This window comes from Homalodisca vitripennis, chromosome 6 (genome assembly GCF_021130785.1).
Source record: "Homalodisca vitripennis isolate AUS2020 chromosome 6, UT_GWSS_2.1, whole genome shotgun sequence".
In the NCBI taxonomy this organism is placed as follows: Eukaryota; Metazoa; Arthropoda; class Insecta; order Hemiptera; family Cicadellidae; genus Homalodisca; species Homalodisca vitripennis.
Genome location: NC_060212.1, coordinates 15,212,431 through 15,231,872, shown reverse-complemented (window position 1 = coordinate 15,231,872; position 19,442 = coordinate 15,212,431).

Genomic DNA, 19,442 nt, shown 5'->3' with positions numbered 1-19,442 from the left:
AGCAAATGCAACAAAGTAACTTCATCAATGTGTTACTGTAACACGTTAAATTTCACTTTCTTGTACTGGGTTTGTTTATTCTAGGATTTCCTCGTTCAATCATGGTCACCCATAAAATGTTGTAATTTTATCTTAACCTGTGTTCTTTCTTGGATATAGTAGAACCTATGTACCAAGTGTCAAGTTTCTAGGATATTTCTGTCAAAAGTTATTGACAGACGGACAGAAAACGACGCGATTTGAAGAAGACTCGGCCGGGTCCTTAATTAATTATTCAAAATGGTAGGAAACTATAAAGTATTCTGAACAACTAATACAAAGGATGAGTACCAGTATAAACATAAAATAATTATAAGCCAATTCATTACATCTAAGTACAATTCTAGAAAAAAGGCTTAAACAATATCTTCACAAAATGATTGCATCATTCAATTGGGTGCAGAATTGTACCTCAATACAATATACAGTATTACTTTAATCAGTTCATAGTGGGATAAAAATTTATAAATGACAGTTACGTTAATTTTTTAGTTTTATGTACATAACACCGAATTTGAAACACATTGTGACCTTAGTATTAAAGTAACAACTAAACAAAAACAAGTTTCAAAGCCTAGCCTGAACTTTATTGTTACTTCTTGGTGGTAGTAACGCACAAACTGATCTCGATAGAAGACTTCAACTCAAGAAGAATAGAAAGAAATAGAAGTAGTTTCACTACTATTGGATTCAAAATATTACTTCCAGATGTTATTTCGGTTATGTTTGTTTTTAATGAAGTTTATCATCGAAAAATGTTAGGATTACCTGAAAACTCTCTTTTCCAAGTACTTATTATAGAAATTGTATCGTCAAATTATCTAGGCTAGGTAGTTTTTTTTATTTATATTAAAGAGTATTAATAGATAAATGGACTTTTTATCTTGAGAGAAAACAACTTCGTGAGATACATTTTTTTTTAAATCACGGTATGTCTTAGATTTTATGTCGTCAATACTGTACCGAAATTGCTTAAACGGGTGATCTAACTACAATTCTAGTTATTCAGCGTAACTTGGTAAAAATTATTACGAACCCTCAGATATAAATTCGTCTTATCACACTCTAGGTGCGTAATAACGCCCATTACAACACTAGTGTAATAATAGTCCGACTTCTTTGATGACAGCCAATCTGCGATCAGAGGATTCTTCCAGAGTCAGGTTCCCCGGTGAATGTTTGTTTTTTGTTATTGTTCTATTATTGTTATTATTCTTTTATTATATACTAGCAAAATTTTGTATTCATACTAGTATAATTGTTGCTAATTTGCTATTTATCGTTATTGCATTCACATTAGCATTTATTCTTGTTAATTATTTGCTATATCGTTGTTGTTTTTGATATTATTATTGTTGTTTTCTTTAATATTATTATTATTGTTGTTGTTTTTTTTTCTATATTACTATTATATTGTTATTGATATTGTCTGTATTGATGCGTAAACTCTCTGTCTTTGATCATGTACTGAGATAATATATTGTGGCAAATCTAAATGTAGCAAATCAACATAATTTTGTGTTCTGCTGCCATAATATTGTATTAGTTTTAAACGTTGATGTTGTCTTAGATTATGATCACTTTTTTTGTGTCAGCCTTAGTTTTGTACTTATCTGTAAAATGGAGTTCTCCGTATATAAATAAATAAATAAAATTTACGATACTCTACGCTTCAAACAGCTGATCAATGTTATTAGCTGCAATAATAGATCTCTAAATGTGAAAATTACACAGCAATTATACCCTGACGTCAGAAGAGGACAGTCTGTGGTGACAATTTGAACTCGGGCTGATCAGCAAAAAGTAGTCCTACATGTTTTCTAAACATAATCTCGACCATTACATGTAACAAAATGAAAAAGTAGTCTCGTTTTTGGGATACCTCAAAATAGAATAATGATTGTATCAATTTTTTTAAATCTTTGTACAGCAATAAATTATTACTTTGCCAATGGCGTAGTGTAGCGGGTACAACGGTTATCGCAAGATAATCGGATCAAGCAACGTCGAGCGTGGCTGCTGCTTGGATGGGTGACCGCTGAGCGACCCTGTCCTTGCAAGCAGCCCGCCTGCCCGGCCGTTGGTGGTGGTTCGGAAGTCACCTTTAAGCCGTTGGTCTGCTGAGTAAGTGTTAGAGAGGGCTTCTTAGCCCTAACTTCGCCTGGTAAAATAAGACATTCTTTAACTTTTTTAAGCTGAAATCTGCTGCTTTTACACCCATTGTCTGAGGAGGCGAGTCGAGGTCGAAACAGGCCACAACACAAAAATCCTCAAGAGCTTGCATGCATCAGAACTTTTCGCCAAAGATTGCGTCAGAGCAAAGTTGGAAAAGTTGAAGACCCAGATTGCATGATTCTGTTTTTTTCCTTCGGAACTCATCTGCTTGGCGAAGAAGCCACGGAACTTGGACGGTTGTCTACGCCATCGTACTTGAGAGGTGTTAATTCATCAAACAAGATGTTTGGCAAAATGAAATATCAGTGGTTGTGGTGTTTTCTTACCATCACCATCCTGTCTAAATGTAGAGGACTAGGGGACTAGGTTAGTCACTGCAATGAGGATTCACTGTATTGCATAACGTTAGTTAATATTATTGCAATTGCGTAACTCGATTGATAAACGCGTTTTTTTTTTAAATAAGGTTTTGTCACCTACATTTTCAGTGAGATATATGGGAATTAAAAAATACTACGAAGGAGGCTATGGAAAAGCAAAAAGGCTTATAAATTGATGTTCAATAATTACGTTTGCTTCAAATAATTAGTTTTTTTATAAAATACTTTTCCGTTTAAAAGAACTGAACAATAAGATATATTTGTTTATTTAAACTAAAATGTAGTCCCTGGTAATAATGTAAATTGCTTTTTCTCTGTGGAAAAAATACTGACGATAATTTTTAATAGGCTACTATTTTCAACTCACTTTGACAGAATATGATTTGAAAATAAAAATTAAAGGAGAAATAGTTTTATTCAAAAATGTAATAATGAATAATGTGAGCTTTATGTCAGGAGGCAGACTAATCAATATTGTGTGCCTTCGAAAATCACAGAAGGTTTGGACTCAACGTAGAAGATTAGGACGTAACGAATACAATTTGGCAAAATATATTGTTTTGAACTCATGTTATCTTTCTAATATTTAGAAATGTTTAGTATCAGGAGAACAATCGGATAACGTAAATTGTCAACCACGTTTCAATTCAGGAATCCAAAAGTGCTCTAGAAAATCTTGTCAGGTTTCATTATTGAACTAACTTGAGAGATTTCCAAAAGGCTCAAGAGCATTTCAGCAGGAGCTTGGAAGTACCTAGGTCTGACCGTCAAATCGCGCCGCGGGCTGTGTCACAGCTACACTTTTGTGTTTGATCTTTTGTCTGTTGTTCCTTTATTTCGGACAAAGCGGTTTTTCGGCTTCAGCGAACACGTCTAATTATTTTTGAACCTGTAAGCACAAAGAATGTATTGACTTCATGAAGTGCCCTACTTTCTGCACCTTGTAATGTCAAAGATACCTGAAGTACAAATTCACACAACATCATTTGAAGTTGAGTTTTTCGGAAAATCGCGCACGCCTATTGGGGCATACGTGATAATGGGAATACCCCACATAAAAAGGGAATTAAGCTGTTCGTCACGTCTCTTCCAGGGAATCGAAAGCCCATCTTCTCTGAAGTACTGATATTTACCCAGCATTACAGCGCCTCCTACAGAGCACCGGTGCTACCTGAAGACCCTCCACTTTCACGTGCCTTTATGGCCACTTCCATTAACATGGACTCGCTATGGACCTCCCGGGCGTCACACCTCCATTCACCTCCTGCATCCGGCCACCTCCCCCGCCTCCACGATGGTATTTTTGTCGCAAAAACATGATTTATGCCCATTTATGACAGCACCGAGAGGAAAGTCATTCATGGAATCCTAGGTGAAATCATCAATGGAATTTTCTCACCATTCCATTCCCCACTCTTGAGCGTGAGATGTGTTTTTGTGTATTACAAATGTTATGGACAACCGCTTCCTTTTAAATTGCTCCAAATTTCTTGGATGCATCTCAAACCGAAAATCTTGAGACTGTTCTTGCAATTTTTATTGCTTTTGTTCCATTGACACTAATGTTTGTGATTTCCTAAGATAACATGTTTTAATTTCAAATTATCTTCAGGTTGAATCAAAATCCCATCATTTCTGGGATCGAAGAAATGGATAAAAGTGTTTCATTCAGATGTCACATTTTCTAGTCAATTAAATAATGTACCACCATACTATTTGGTATTGTATTCAGAATTCAAGTTTAGTACCAGTAATCTCAAAAAGATACTAAGTTAATATTTGGCAAATAAATACCATCAGATTTGACCACGTTAAAAAATTAATGCTTCGTTTTGACCTTAAACTTCTTAATTACTGGTACCAAGTTTCTTACAGATTTCCTTTCCTTGAAACTACTCTTTTGATTACCTAAGATAACATGTTTTTAATTTCACATTATCTACAGTTTGAATCGAAAGACCATCTTCTCTGGGATCGAAGAAATATTTCTTTCAGATGTCACATTTTCTAGTCAATTAAATAATGTACCACCACACCATTTGGTACTGTATTCAGTATTCAAGTTTAGTCCAGTAATATCTAACATCACTATTCAAAAAGAAATTAATAGTTAGTAAATAAATGCCTGATTTGACCACCTTCAAAAATTATTATCTATTTCGACCCTGGACTTTTTAATTACTGGTACCAATTTTATAAGCAATATATTCTTAACTTTATCAAGTAAAAGTGTAAAGGGAATTCAGACGGCTTTGCTTTTCCGTTCTTTAAAGAGAATTAGTCGAAGAGGCATTGGATTACTAATAGACCGGTGCCATTTCAGTGTTGCAGCTCATTTTTATTTATTTCCCTATGTTTGAATTAGATAGAATAGTTTTATTACTTGGCAAATATAATTTATTGTGATATATATACTATGGAAATCTACACTTACTCAAAAAAGAGTATTCTTTATTATTTATTTCCAACGGCTTAAATCGCCGCAATTTCGAGATCAATTACCATACCACATTTGCAAAACTAAGAATAAAGAAGCAACAGCAACAAATTTAATTTAATTTTGAACATACTGTTAATTCATAGTCAGTAATAACAAATTATAGGAACTAAAATACTTTTATATGTATCTAGATATTAAAGACAACAACAATGTAAACTAGGTTTAGTCCAGAGTAGGCTAAATAATGTTGAATAATAACAAGGATACATATTTGCGTGCATAAAAACAATGAATAGAATAACAACCCAATTAGTAAAATACAATAATTACAATACAAATATGTGACATGACCCTTAAATAATAACTAATTTTAAGAACTAAACAAAACAAAGTAAATAAAATAAATAAGAGGTGACAACTACATAGTGATAATAATGAATGCCAATCTTTTCAGTTAATGTGTTAACGCTTAAGAATATTCTAAATGCTTTGACAAGAGATAATTATGGTTTTAACTTAATAGAATGTTACAGTGTTTACCGAAAGATTTCCATGCGAGTGATCTTCATAAAATTAAATATCGATCGATATACATCATTCATATAACAATCGATATAAGCGATTCGAACGTATCTTTCGGTATATCGATTCAATCTTATATTCGGTCGAGAACGAGTTATAAGTAAAACTGTGCATCCAGTGTGCGATAAAATTAATTAAATTTTATTTCACAACAAATAAAACCTATTTTGTTTAATATTGGCGTTTACATGTTTTACAAATGGGTAAATTAAAACACAATCGAACACATATTAAGTACACTTAAAAAGACCTATTCAAAGTGACCATCACAAACTGCAGCGAAACTATCTCTGTTTCGTTGGTTCCAAACTTAGAAAACTCAAAAAGGTACCTGTAATGTATTTCTGAAAACTTAATTTTCACGTCTTTTCCAATAACACATGTTGTTTCAGGTTACTGAGGCTATGTCCTTGCAACCAGTTTAATAAAAAAACGTTGTCATTTTTTAATACAAATATGTGTTTATGATAAGTGAATGCAACATTTTTATCAGCAATCAATTTGGGATTTTAATATTTATCTCATGTATAGCCTATAATTTGAGAAAATCACCACATTTATAAGTGTTAAAAATGTCATTGGAAATGTAACTTCCATTTGACATCTACCTTGGTTAGAGCTACCGTAATCGATTATTATATCTCGAAATGATCTAATACATATATCGATAGTTAGAAGTGTTTCTCATTGAAATTAAAGTTGCTCTTATGTACAAATGTTAATGTTAAAAACTGGCATGATTAAGAGGGGTGATTTCAATGGTGTTATTTCTTTGAAAAAATTAGCATTGACTACAATTTGGATTGTGTACGTGGATTTTAAGTTATAACATGTCATATTCTATTAGTCACTTGATTTTCGTGACCACACTTATTTCACAATTCTTTTCTTTTCCTTCATTCATTATTACGGGCGAGTGTGTTATAAAAATTAGACATCCACAATATTTTCAAGTCTACCTGTCAACAAAAATCAGAGTTGCACACCAGAAGAAAACTGTCAATTAAAACTCTAATTGAAAAGTTACTATTACCGTATGAGAAAGCCAATATAGTTGAGATAAACATTTCCACTTCATCAACTGTTAGTGTTAGTTACCTGAGCATAACAAGTTATGGAATATGTACCAAGGTTCACACAACCTTATTTATCAGAGAAATATGGCAACTTCCGCAAAATTCTTGACTGAAATTATGATATTGGTTTTGGAGCCCCTGAAAGCGATTGTTTCTTAGTTTGAAGGTGGAGAAATAAATTAAATGAAATACACTTATGAACAGCTCTACAAAACATTATAGCTGATGTCTTTTTAAAAGACGTACGTAAAGATATTGAAAGTGAGATATCTTTAAGCTGTAACTATATGTACTAATATTTATTTAAACTATAAGATATAACCATATATGATTTTGCACAACTATTTATTGAATAAAAATACGATTTTATCCCAGCTACGAATGTATTTCAACGAGACGCTTTTGATATTTCAGATACTCTTGCAGATATTGTATGACGTTTCTCAAGCCTTTTCTAGTTATCTCGCGGTTTACGCAAGTCACAACATGAGATAATCCAGAAATAGGTCAAGGTATGTGAAATTATTGCATTAGACACTTTCATATTCCAGAACGATCTTGTGCTCTTAGGTTAGGAACACGTCTAACTTAAAACCTTGCTTACTTATAGCGATATTTGTATTATACACTAAAGTTGGTAGTGTGACAACCATTTCATTTTTGTTATTTCCTTATTTTCATTTATCCAGATTTTTATGCTCAGAAAATGTATTTGCCCTGGGGAAAATATATTATTAATCCGCTGTCTTTACAGAGGAACAATAATATGTTAATTGTATGAAGTAACGCATGTTCCCTGGAGCAAATGCGCAATCACCGAACCCGATGCTGCATACACAAAAAAGATCTGATGTATCAGTGAAACATGATGCCGTAGTTTATTAAAGCAACCAGAATGAGAATCTTTCATTTTTGTGATTCTCTTGACGCGGTAGATTTTCAGGTACATTGTTTTTGTTATTAACTTTGACTTCAGTATGCTCATCACTATTCTGTTCATTAATCTACGTTTGCGGGCTTAAACTTATTGTTTATTAGTATCTGACCCTTGAGGATGAGAGCTGATACGAATTCTCGAAACGTTGTCATATCGTGTAATGTTAAAATATGATAAAAATCGTGCTACCTACATTGTTCTTCCAGCATCAAAGAACGATTAGGATTCAAAACCACCATCGAGTTTTCCATCACCAAACAACGGTACTATATCCAACGTTTCTTAGAGACGAACAAGAGTGAAAATTGTAATACCTAATTAAACCATAATTTTCGCTACAAGATCCAACTGCTATTGAGTTTTTTATCGACAAAGAACTATACAAGATCTGAATATGCCATAAAATCTCCATCTTAAAGAACAGTGGTCCAACAATGCCAAGCAACTATCCAACATCAAATGATAGAAGAGCCAATAGTGCGTTCTAAGTTTTAATTATAAAACAAACTAATGTGTATGATCAAAAATGGCCATCAACTTTTCAGGCGTTAAAGAACATTGCAAGTTCTAATACTCCATTACAGTTTAAAGACAAGCTTCTGCATTGAATCGAATTTCCTTGTGAAACAATGGTGCAAGACCTTTCATTTCCACAGAATCTTAAAAAATCATACATTATTGCAAAAGCCTATTCTACCATCGAAATTTTCACACCAAGCAAAGATCTGATATTGACATCGATTTTCCATGCATGAAACAACAGTGCAAGAGAAAATACTTACATTAAGAAATTCAGTCTCAAAATAAGAAGCTACATCAAACAGTAACGCTAAAGCCAATTGTACCATCGAAATTTTCACCCCAAGATATGATGTGATATTGCCATCGATTTACATGCGTGAAACAACAGTGCAAGAGACAATACTTATATTACGAAATTTAGAATCAAAGTAAGAAGCTACATCAAACAATAACGCGAAAGCCAATTCTACCATCGAAATCCTCACCCCAAGCAATGATCTGATATTGCCATCGATTTTTCAAGCATGAAACAACAGTGCAAGAGCCAATACTTACATTAAGAGATTTAGAATCAAAGTAAGAACCTACATCAAACAATAACGCGAATGCCAATTGTACCATCGAAATTTACACCCCAAGCAATGATCTGATATTGCCATCGATTTTTCAAGAATGAAACAACAGTGCAAGAGACAATACTTACATTAAGAGATTTAGAATCAAAGTAAGAAGCTACATCAAACAATAACGCGAAAGCCAATTGTACCATCGAAATTTTCACCCCAAGCAAAGATCTGATATTGCCACCGACTTTTCAAGCATGAAACAACAATGCAAGAGCCAATACTTTCATTATGAGATATAGAATCAAAGTAAGATGATGCATCAAACAATAATATGAAGCCTATTCTGCTATGAAACTTGTTGTGTCAAATAAATACTTGGTATTGCCATCAAACTGTGAAGCGTTAGAGAATAACGCAATATTCAGTATTGGCATCCAGTTTTCTAGCGCCAAAAACAACGAAGAGCCATTATTACCTTGGAATGTACCGATCTCGTCTAGACGGCGAGGCGAGGCGCGAAGCTCAGACGACTGGAATAGTACAATAGATAGTCTGGATGTAGTGTGTAGCTCGGACCCAATTACGAGAGATGATGCATGCGATATTCCCGGCGACAATGTGTCAACTGCGGGACAGGTGCGGAGCTATGTGTGTATGTGTGAGCTATGTGTTTAGTGGAGTCGTGGGCTCGCGGCCCCTGGACCACGTCCAACCGCTGTCTCATCAGCTGTACACTGTAAACAACAGGGGTACCAACCGTACTCCGAGCACGACAAAAAAATATTAAATCCTTTTTAAAATGATATATGTATCAGTGTTTTACCAAAAATTTGGCGGGCGGAAATAGGATGTCACATTAAATGTAAAATTAGCGACGACTTGATTCCTGGAACCTGGAGTCCTTGCTTGTCTCTGAAAGTCAAAAAGTGGGGAGCAAGACTTTGAAAACGAACTCGGCAGAAGACCAATGGCTGGTTCTCCCCGCAGCCGTTCAATGTAATCTAGATAATATAGAGATGTTCTCATTGTCTCATCAGGAGCACAATTGAGTGTGATACGATTTTTAGACACGACCCCAAAGCACGGCGGAGTCTGTTGAGGCAACGATGCAAAGAGATCGTTATGAACTTCAAACGGACGTGAATTCCAAATACTGAGAGTTGAGTTTCTGGCTGTGTCGAATTTCAGACGCTGCACTTTGCGGAAGGTAAAATAGCGCTAAACGTAACATTCGCTGAGGAAACTTAGTTAAATTTTATTCAGCCGTCATGAGAAAGTCAACACCAGACAAGTAACATTAGAGGAATCAACAATATGCATCCTTTTTTTAAGCAACTGAAAGTTCATAAAGGCAAAAGGATTTCGATAATAGCCATTTTAAAAGTGATAAAAAATTAACAAAGTTTCGAAATCTGCAATCCGATCTCTTCCTCAGGAGGATAACTAACCTAAAACATAACTAACGTCTAGGTTAAAATGAATAAAGCGTTGCAATACGCATAAATGAGGACTTACAACAAACCTGTTGGTTGTCAACTCCATGCACTTAAAAAAATAATAAAAACAGTTAAAATTAATATCGTAAGATCCGACAGAACGTAATGAAAAGGTAGCCTACACACAGACAGGTGGAAGTAATATTCTTTTGCCTTTTGACCCTAAAATCAGTTGGGTTGTTCTTGGACCAAGAGGGGGTACCAAGTTTAAAGTATCCGTTCTTTCAAGTCATCATACAAACGACAGACGGACAGACAACGCACAATAAGACTCGTGTCCTTTATAACAGGTCACAATGTGTCAGTGACTACTGACCAGTAGCTACATCATCACGGCAGACATAAGTTAGCTGCACACATCTAGGACAATAAGACTCGGGTCCTCTATAACAGGTCACAGTGTGTCTGTGACTACTGACCAGTAGCTACATCATCCACGGCAGACTAACGTTAGCTGCACACATCTAGGACAATAAGACGTCGGTCCTCTGTAACAGGTTCACAGTGTGTCTGTGACTACTGACCATTAGCTTACATCAATCACGGCAGACAATACGTTAGCTGCACACATCTAGGAACAATAAGACGCGGTCCTCTGTAACAGGACATAGTGTGTTTGTGACTACTTGACTAGTAGCTACATCATCACGCAGACATAAGTTAGCTGCACACATCTAGGAACAATAAGACACGGGTCCTCTGTAACAGGTCACAGTGTGGTCTGTGACTACTGAACCTAGTAGCTACATCATCACGGGCCAGGACATAATTTAGCTGCACACATCTTGGACAATAAGAAAGACTCGGGTCCTCTGGTAAACAGGTCACAGTGTGTTTGTGACTACTGACTACGTAGCTACATCATCACAGGCAGACATAAGTTATAGCTGCCAACACATCTAGGACAATAAGACTCGGGTCACTCTGTAAACAGGTGTCACAGTGTGTCTAGTGAATAACTGACTCTGTAAGCTAACATCATCACGGCAGACCATAAGTTAGCTGCAAACACATCTCAGGACAATAAGACTCGGGTTCCTCTGTAACAGGGTCACTAGTGTGTCTGTGACTACTGGAATAGTAGCTACATCTTCAACGGCCAGACCTACGTTAGCTGCACCACATCTAGGAACAATAAGACTCGGGTCCTCTGTAACAGGTTCCACAGAGTGTCTGTGACTACTGACCAGAGCTACATCATCACGGCAGACATAAGTGAGCTGCACACATCTAGGGGTCAATAAGACTCGGGTGCCTCTATAACAGGTTCAACATAGCTGTGTCCTGTGACTATTGACTAGTAGCTCAACATCATCACGGCAGACAAAAGTTAGCTGCACACAATCTAGGACAATAAGATTCTGGTCCTTGTAACAGGTTCACAATATGTCCTGTGACTATCCTGGACCAGTAGCTACAGTCATCACACTCACGGCAGACATAAGTTAGCTGCAACACATTCTAGGAAAATAAGATTCGGGTCCTCTATAACAGGTCACAATGTGTCAGTGACATTACTGACTAGTAGCTACAATCATCCCCACCCACCCCCAACGGCAGGACATAAAGTTAGCTGCACCACATCTAGGACCAATAAGATTAGGAGCGTCATCTATAACAGTTCACAGTGGTGTGCCTGTGACTACTGGGGGCACTAGTAGCTTACAATCATCACCAGGGGGGGTCCAGACATAAAGTTAGCTGCACAAATCTAGGACAATAAGAATTGGGTCCTCTCTAACCGGTCACAAATGTGTCAGTGACTACTGGACTAGTAGCTACATCTTACACGGCAGATCATAAATTTTAGCTTGCACACTATTAGGACAATAAGACTTCCGGGTCCTCTGTATAACAGCGTTTCACAAGTGTGTCTGTGACTAACTGACCAGTAGCTTACATCATCACGGCAGACATAAGTTAGGCTCTGCACACCTCATAGGACAAAATAGGACTTCGGGTCCCTCTGTAAAACAGGTCACAGTGTGTCTGTGACTACTGACCAGTTAGCTACACATTCATCACGGCAGACATAAGTTAGGCTGCAACACATTTCTTGGACAATAAGAACTTCGGGTCCTCTAATAACAGGTCACCACTGTATGGGCCTGTGACTACTGACTAGTAGCTTACTTCAATCACGGCAGACATAAGTTAGCCTGCACACATCTAGGGACAATAAGACTTTTTTAGGGTTCCTCTGTAAACAGGTCACATCCGATTAGTGTGTCTGGCGTAGACTAAATGACCAGTAGCTACATCATCACGGCAGACCAGACTAAGTTATTCTGCACACATCTAGGACAATAAGACTCGGTTCCTCTGTAAACCAGGTCAAACAGTGTGTTCTGTGACTTACTGACTATAGTAGCATACAACTTCACGGCAGACTATAAGGTATAGCTGCACACATCCTAGGACCAATAAGACTCGGGTCCTCTGGAACAGGTCACAGTGTTTCTGTTGTACTACTGACCCAGTAAGCTACATCATCCCCGGCAGACATAAGTTAGCTGCACACAATCTAGGAAAAACAATAAGGACTCGGGTCCTCTGTAACAGAATCCACAGTGTGTCTGTGGACACTGAGCTAGTTGCTACATCAACACGGCAGACATAAGTTAGCTGCACACAATCTATAGGACAATAAGGACCTCGGGTCCTCTTGTAACAGGTCACACGTGTTGTCTGTGACATAATGACTAGTAGTACATTCAATCACGGCAGACATTTAAGTTAGCTGCACACATCCTAGGGACAATAAAGACTCGGGTCCTCCTGTATCATGAAACAGTGTTGTATGTGACTACTGACTAGTACTAGTAGCTACATCATCAACGGCAGGACATAAGTTAGCTGCACACATCTAGGACAATAAAGACTCGGCTGTCCCTCTGTAACAGGTCACAATATGATCAGTTGACTACTAGACCAGTAGTTACAACATTCACGGGCAGCGACATGAAGTTTAGCTGCACACATCTAGGATAATAAGACCGGGTCCTCCGACGCTGGAACAGGTGTCACAGTGTGTCCCTGTGACTACTGAATAGTAGCTACATCATCGACGCCTGCCGACATAAAGTTAGCTGCACACACATCTAGGACAATAAGATCTCGGGTCCCTTCTGTAACAGGTCAACAAAATATGTCTAGTGAATACTGACTAGTAGTTACAACATCATCACGGCAGTCATAAGTTAGCTGCTGCTCACTATCTAGGATAAGAAGATACCTGGTTCCTCTTATAACAGGCTCCCAGTGTGTCTTTTCTGTTGTGACTACTGACCAGTAGGGCTACATCTATCACGGCCGACATTAAGTTAATTTGCACACAATCTAGGACAATAAGACTCGGGTCCTCTATTAACAGGGTCACAATATGTCAGTGGACTACGTGAACTAGTAGCTTACATCAATCACGGCATGACCTAAGTTAGCTGCACACATCTAGGACAATAAGATTCGGGGTTCCTCTATAACAGTTCACAATGTGTCGTGCTGTGACTACAGGACTGACTAGCTAGCTAAATCATTCATCACGGCAGACATAAATTAGCTGCTACACATCTATGGGACAATAAGACTTTTCTCGGGTTCCTCTATTAATCAGGCTCACAATATGTCAGGGGTACTACTGACCAGTAGCTACAACATCACGGCAAGACATAATGTTACGCTGCACACATCTAGGGACAATAAGATTCGGGTACCTCTATAACAGGAGTCACAATGTGTCCTGTGACTACTGCTACTAGTAGCTACATCAGTCCATAGGCAGACATAAATTAGGCTTTTTTTTGTGGCACACATCTAGGGACAATAAGACTACGGGTTCCTCTGTAACAGGTTTCACAGTGTGTCTGTGACTACTGACTAGTAGCTACATCATCCACGGCATGAACATAAGTTAGCTGCAAAACTATCTAGGAACACATAAGAACTCGGGGTCCTCTGTAAAAGGTCACAGTGTGTCTAGTGACTACTGACTAGTCAGCTACATCATCCACGGCAGACCATAAGTTGAGCTGCACACATTCTAGGACAATTTAAGACTCGGCGTCTCCTATTGGTAACAGGTTCACAGTGTGCCTGTGACCTACTGACCTAGTAGCTACATCATCACGGCAGACATAAGTTAGCATGCACACATCTAGGACAATAAGGGGACCTCGGGTCCTCTGTGAAAACAGGTCCACAGTGTGTCCTGTGACTACTGACCAGTTAGCTACATACATAGGGCAGGACATAAGTTAGGCTGCACACAGCTAGGACAATAAGGACTCGGGTCCTCTGTAACAGGTCACAGTGTGTCTGTGACTACTGAACTAGTAGCTACATCATCACTGCAGACATAAGTTAGCTGCACCACATCCTAGGACATCAGACTCGGGTCTTCTGTAACAGGTCACAGTGTGTCCTGTGACTACTGACTAGTAGCTACATCATCACGGCAGACATAAGTTAGCTGCACACAGACTAGGACAATAAAGACTCGGGTCCTCTGTAACAGATCACAGTGTCGTCCTGTGACTACTGACTAGTAGCATACATCATCACGGCAGACATAAGGTTAGCTGCACACAATCTAGGACAATAAGACTCGGGTCCTCTGTAACAGGTCACAGTGTGTCTGTGACTACTGACCAGTAGCTACATCATCACGGCAGACATAAGTTAGCTGCACACATCTAGGACAATAAGACTCGGGTCCTCTGTAACAGGTCACAATGTGTCTGTGACTACTGACCAGTAGCTACATCATCACGGCAGACATAAGTTAGCTGCACACATCTAGGACAATAAGACTCGGGTCCTCTATAACAGGTCACAGTGTGTCTGTGACTACTGACCAGTAGCTACATCATCACGGCAGACATAAGTTAGCTGCACACATCTAGGACAATAAGACTCGGGTCCTCTATAACAGGTCACAATGTGTCTGTGACTACTGACCAGTAGCTACATCATCACGGCAGACATAAGTTAGCTGCACACATCTAGGACAATAAGACTCGGGTCCTCTATAACAGGTCACAGTGTGTCTGTGACTACTGACTAGTAGCTACATCATCACGGCAGACATAAGTTAGCTGCACACATCTAGGACAATAAGATTCGGGTCCTCTATAACAGGTCACAGTGTGTCTGTGACTACTGACTAGTAGCTACATCATCACGGCAGACATAAGTTAGCTGCACACATCTAGGACAATAAGACTCGGGTCCTCTATAACAGGTCACAATGTGTCAGTGACTACTGACCAGTAGCTACATCATCACGGCAGACATAAGTTAGCTGCACACATCTAGGACAATAAGACTCGGGTCCTCTATAACAGGTCACAGTGTGTCTGTGACTACTGACCAGTAGCTACATCATCACGGCAGACATAAGTTAGCTGCACACATCTAGGACAATAAGACTCGGGTCCTCTGTAACAGGTCACAGTGTGTCTGTGACTACTGACCAGTAGCTACATCATCACGGCAGACATAAGTTAGCTGCACACATCTAGGACAATAAGATTCGGGTCCTCTATAACAGGTCACAATGTGTCTGTGACTACTGACTAGTAGCTACATCATCACGGCAGACATAAGTTAGCTGCACACATCTAGGACAATAAGACTCGGGTCCTCTGTAACAGGTCACAGTGTGTCTGTGACTACTGACCAGTAGCTACATCATCACGGCAGACATAAGTTAGCTGCACACATCTAGGACAATAAGACTCGGGTCCTCTGTAACAGGTCACAGTGTGTCTGTGACTACTGACCAGTAGCTACATCATCACGGCAGACATAAGTTAGCTGCACACATCTAGGACAATAAGACTCGGGTCCTCTGTAACAGGTCACAGTGTGTCTGTGACTACTGACCAGTAGCTACATCATCACGGCAGACATAAGTTAGCTGCACACATCTAGGACAATAAGACTCGGGTCCTCTGTAACAGGTCACAGTGTGTCTGTGACTACTGACCAGTAGCTACATCATCACGGCAGACATAAGTTAGCTGCACACATCTAGGACAATAAGACTCGGGTCCTCTGTAACAGGTCACAGTGTGTCTGTGACTACTGACTAGTAGCTACATCATCACGGCAGACATAAGTTAGCTGCACACATCTAGGACAATAAGACTCGGGTCCTCTGTAACAGGTCACAGTGTGTCTGTGACTACTGACTAGTAGCTACATCATCACGGCAGACATAAGTTAGCTGCACACATCTAGGACAATAAGACTCGGGTCCTCTGTAACAGGTCACAGTGTGTCTGTGACTACTGACCAGTAGCTACATCATCACGGCAGACATAAGTTAGCTGCACACATCTAGGACAATAAGACTCGGGTCCTCTGTAACAGGTCACAGTGTGTCTGTGACTACTGACCAGTAGCTACATCATCACGGCAGACATAAGTTAGCTGCACACATCTAGGACAATAAGACTCGGGTCCTCTGTAACAGGTCACAGTGTGTCTGTGACTACTGACTAGTAGCTACATCATCACGGCAGACATAAGTTAGCTGCACACATCTAGGACAATAAGACTCGGGTCCTCTATAACAGGTCACAATATGTGTCTGTGACTACTGACCAGTAGTTACAACATCACGGCAGACATAAGTTAGCTGCACACATCTAGGACAATAAGATTCGGGTCCTCTATAACAGGTCACAGTGTGTCTGTGACTACTGACCAGTAGCTACATCATCACGGCAGACATAAGTTAGTTGCACACATCTAGGACAATAAGACTCGGGTCCTCTATAACAGGTCACAATGTGTCTGTGACTACTGACTAGTAGCTACATCATCACGGCAGACATAAGTTAGCTGCACACATCTAGGACAATAAGATTCGGGTCCTCTATAACAGTTCACAGTGTGCCTGTGACTACTGACTAGTAGCTACATCATCACGGCAGACATAAGTTAGCTGCACACATCTAGGACAATAAGATTCGGGTCCTCTATAACAGGTCACAATGTGTCAGTGACTACTGACTAGTAGCTACATCATCACGGCAGACATAAGTTAGCTGCACACATCTAGGACAATAAGATTCGGGTCCTCTATAACAGGTCACAATGTGTCAGTGACTACTGACTAGTAGCTACATCATCACGGCAGACATAAGTTAGCTGCACACATCTAGTACAATAAGACTCGGGTCCTCTGTAACAGGTCACAATATGTCAGTGACTACTGACCAGTAGTTACAACATCACGGCAGACATAACTTAGCTGCACACATCTAGGATAATAAGATTCGGGTCCTCTATAACAGGTCACAGTGTGTCTGTGACTACTGACTAGTAGCTACATCATCACGGCAGACATAAGTTAGCTGCACACATCTAGGACAATAAGATTCGGGTCCTCTATAACAGGTCACAATGTGTCAGTGACTACTGACCAGTAGCTACAACATCACGGCAAACATGAGTTAGCTGCACACATCTAGGACAATAAGATTTGGGTCCTCTATAACAGGTCACAATGTGTCAGTGACTACTGACCAGTAGCTACAACATCACGGCAAACATGAGTTAGCTGCACACATCTAGGACAATAAGACTCGGGTCATCTATAACAGGTCACAGTGTGTCTGTGACTACTGACCAGTAGCTACATCATCACGGCAGACATAACTTAGTTGCACACATCTTGGACCAGATGTGGACATTTTTTTATTGTTGGGTCATTCAAGACGAACATTTTAAACTATACTGTACTAGAGAATATAGTTCTGGAGGTTTAATTTTATTCTATTTTGTAGTATTATCATTATAAATATGTAATTTTGAACCATAGAGAAAGTAACCATATACTATGTAAAACCTTTTTTTTTTTTTTTTTTTAAAAAATACTGGTTAATGAAAGCCATTAAAATTTATTTAAATATTAAAAAATTTTACAACATTAAAAAAATTATCAATTTTATTTAAAAACGATGCTGCGTCTTCTCTGGCAATCAAGCCATCACAATAATTACAAGTGCACTCTCCATTCTGTTTGCTTCTTTAGGTTTAATTTTTACTTTATTTTTTAGTATTATCATTATGAATATGTAATTATGAACCGCTGGGAAGTATGTAAACATAAACCATGTAAAACCAATGTTTATTTCTAAAATTAAAGATTAATGACAGCCATTTATAAAAAAATTATTTATAAACTAAAAAATCGTGAACACTAAAAAACTAAAACTAAAAAAACACTAAAACAATACCTAAATTCATATAACTACAAAACAAAAACTAATAAATACTAAAAAAACTAACTAAACAAACTAACTACAAAACGAAATAAAAAATTTTAATTTTAATTATAAACGATGCTGCCATCACAATTTAGACGTGAACTCTTTTTTATTCTGTTTGTTTCTTTAGGTTTAAGTTTTTGTTTTTTTCTTTTTTTTTTTTATCTTCATTATGTATATCTAGTTATGAATCGTAAAGAAGTAAACATAAACCAGGTAAATCCAATTTTTTGTAAAGTTACAGAATAATGAATAATGATAGCCAATTATAAACAAATTTTCCAAATTAAAAAATAAGAAATTGTAACAACTTTAATTGGAAAACGAAACAGCGTGTTCTCCGGTTATCCACCCATAGCGTGGGCAATTTGTGTGCGTGTGCTAATCTTACTCATCGGCGAGCAAACTACAGTTCGCTATTCTGCTCCGATCGGCTATTTGCCAACCGTATCTAACAGATAGGAGCAAATGGGGTGAAAGTCGGAGCGAGTGGACCTTGCCACCATTAGCTTATTATACCATGCCATTAGACGCGGTCTGTGACAGTCGGGGTACATGGGTGCTGAGTAACCACGAGACACACACTTCACCACCCCTGGGGTTATCGTCGAGGGATGTTTGGACCATTTTATATGTTCCCTTTATCGAGCAGTCTAATATTGTTTCAGTCCAAATCTGACATTGACGTAGTTTGCATACCGTTCTAGTTGTATCACATTGGTGCAGTTGGTCTTTGGTTGGGTTAGTTTTTTTTAACATAGCCCTTTAAGTACGCTTTTCAGAATACAAAAAAATCCCTTGGTCAGCAATCAAAAAATTATATTTTTTTAGAAAGACTTGTTTCGATATTACCACATCGTTTTCAAAGCAGTACTGAAGACCTGAAAATGTTTCAGGATATGGCATCTTTACAAATGAAAAACACAAGCAGAGACCGTTCCGGTACGGCTGTG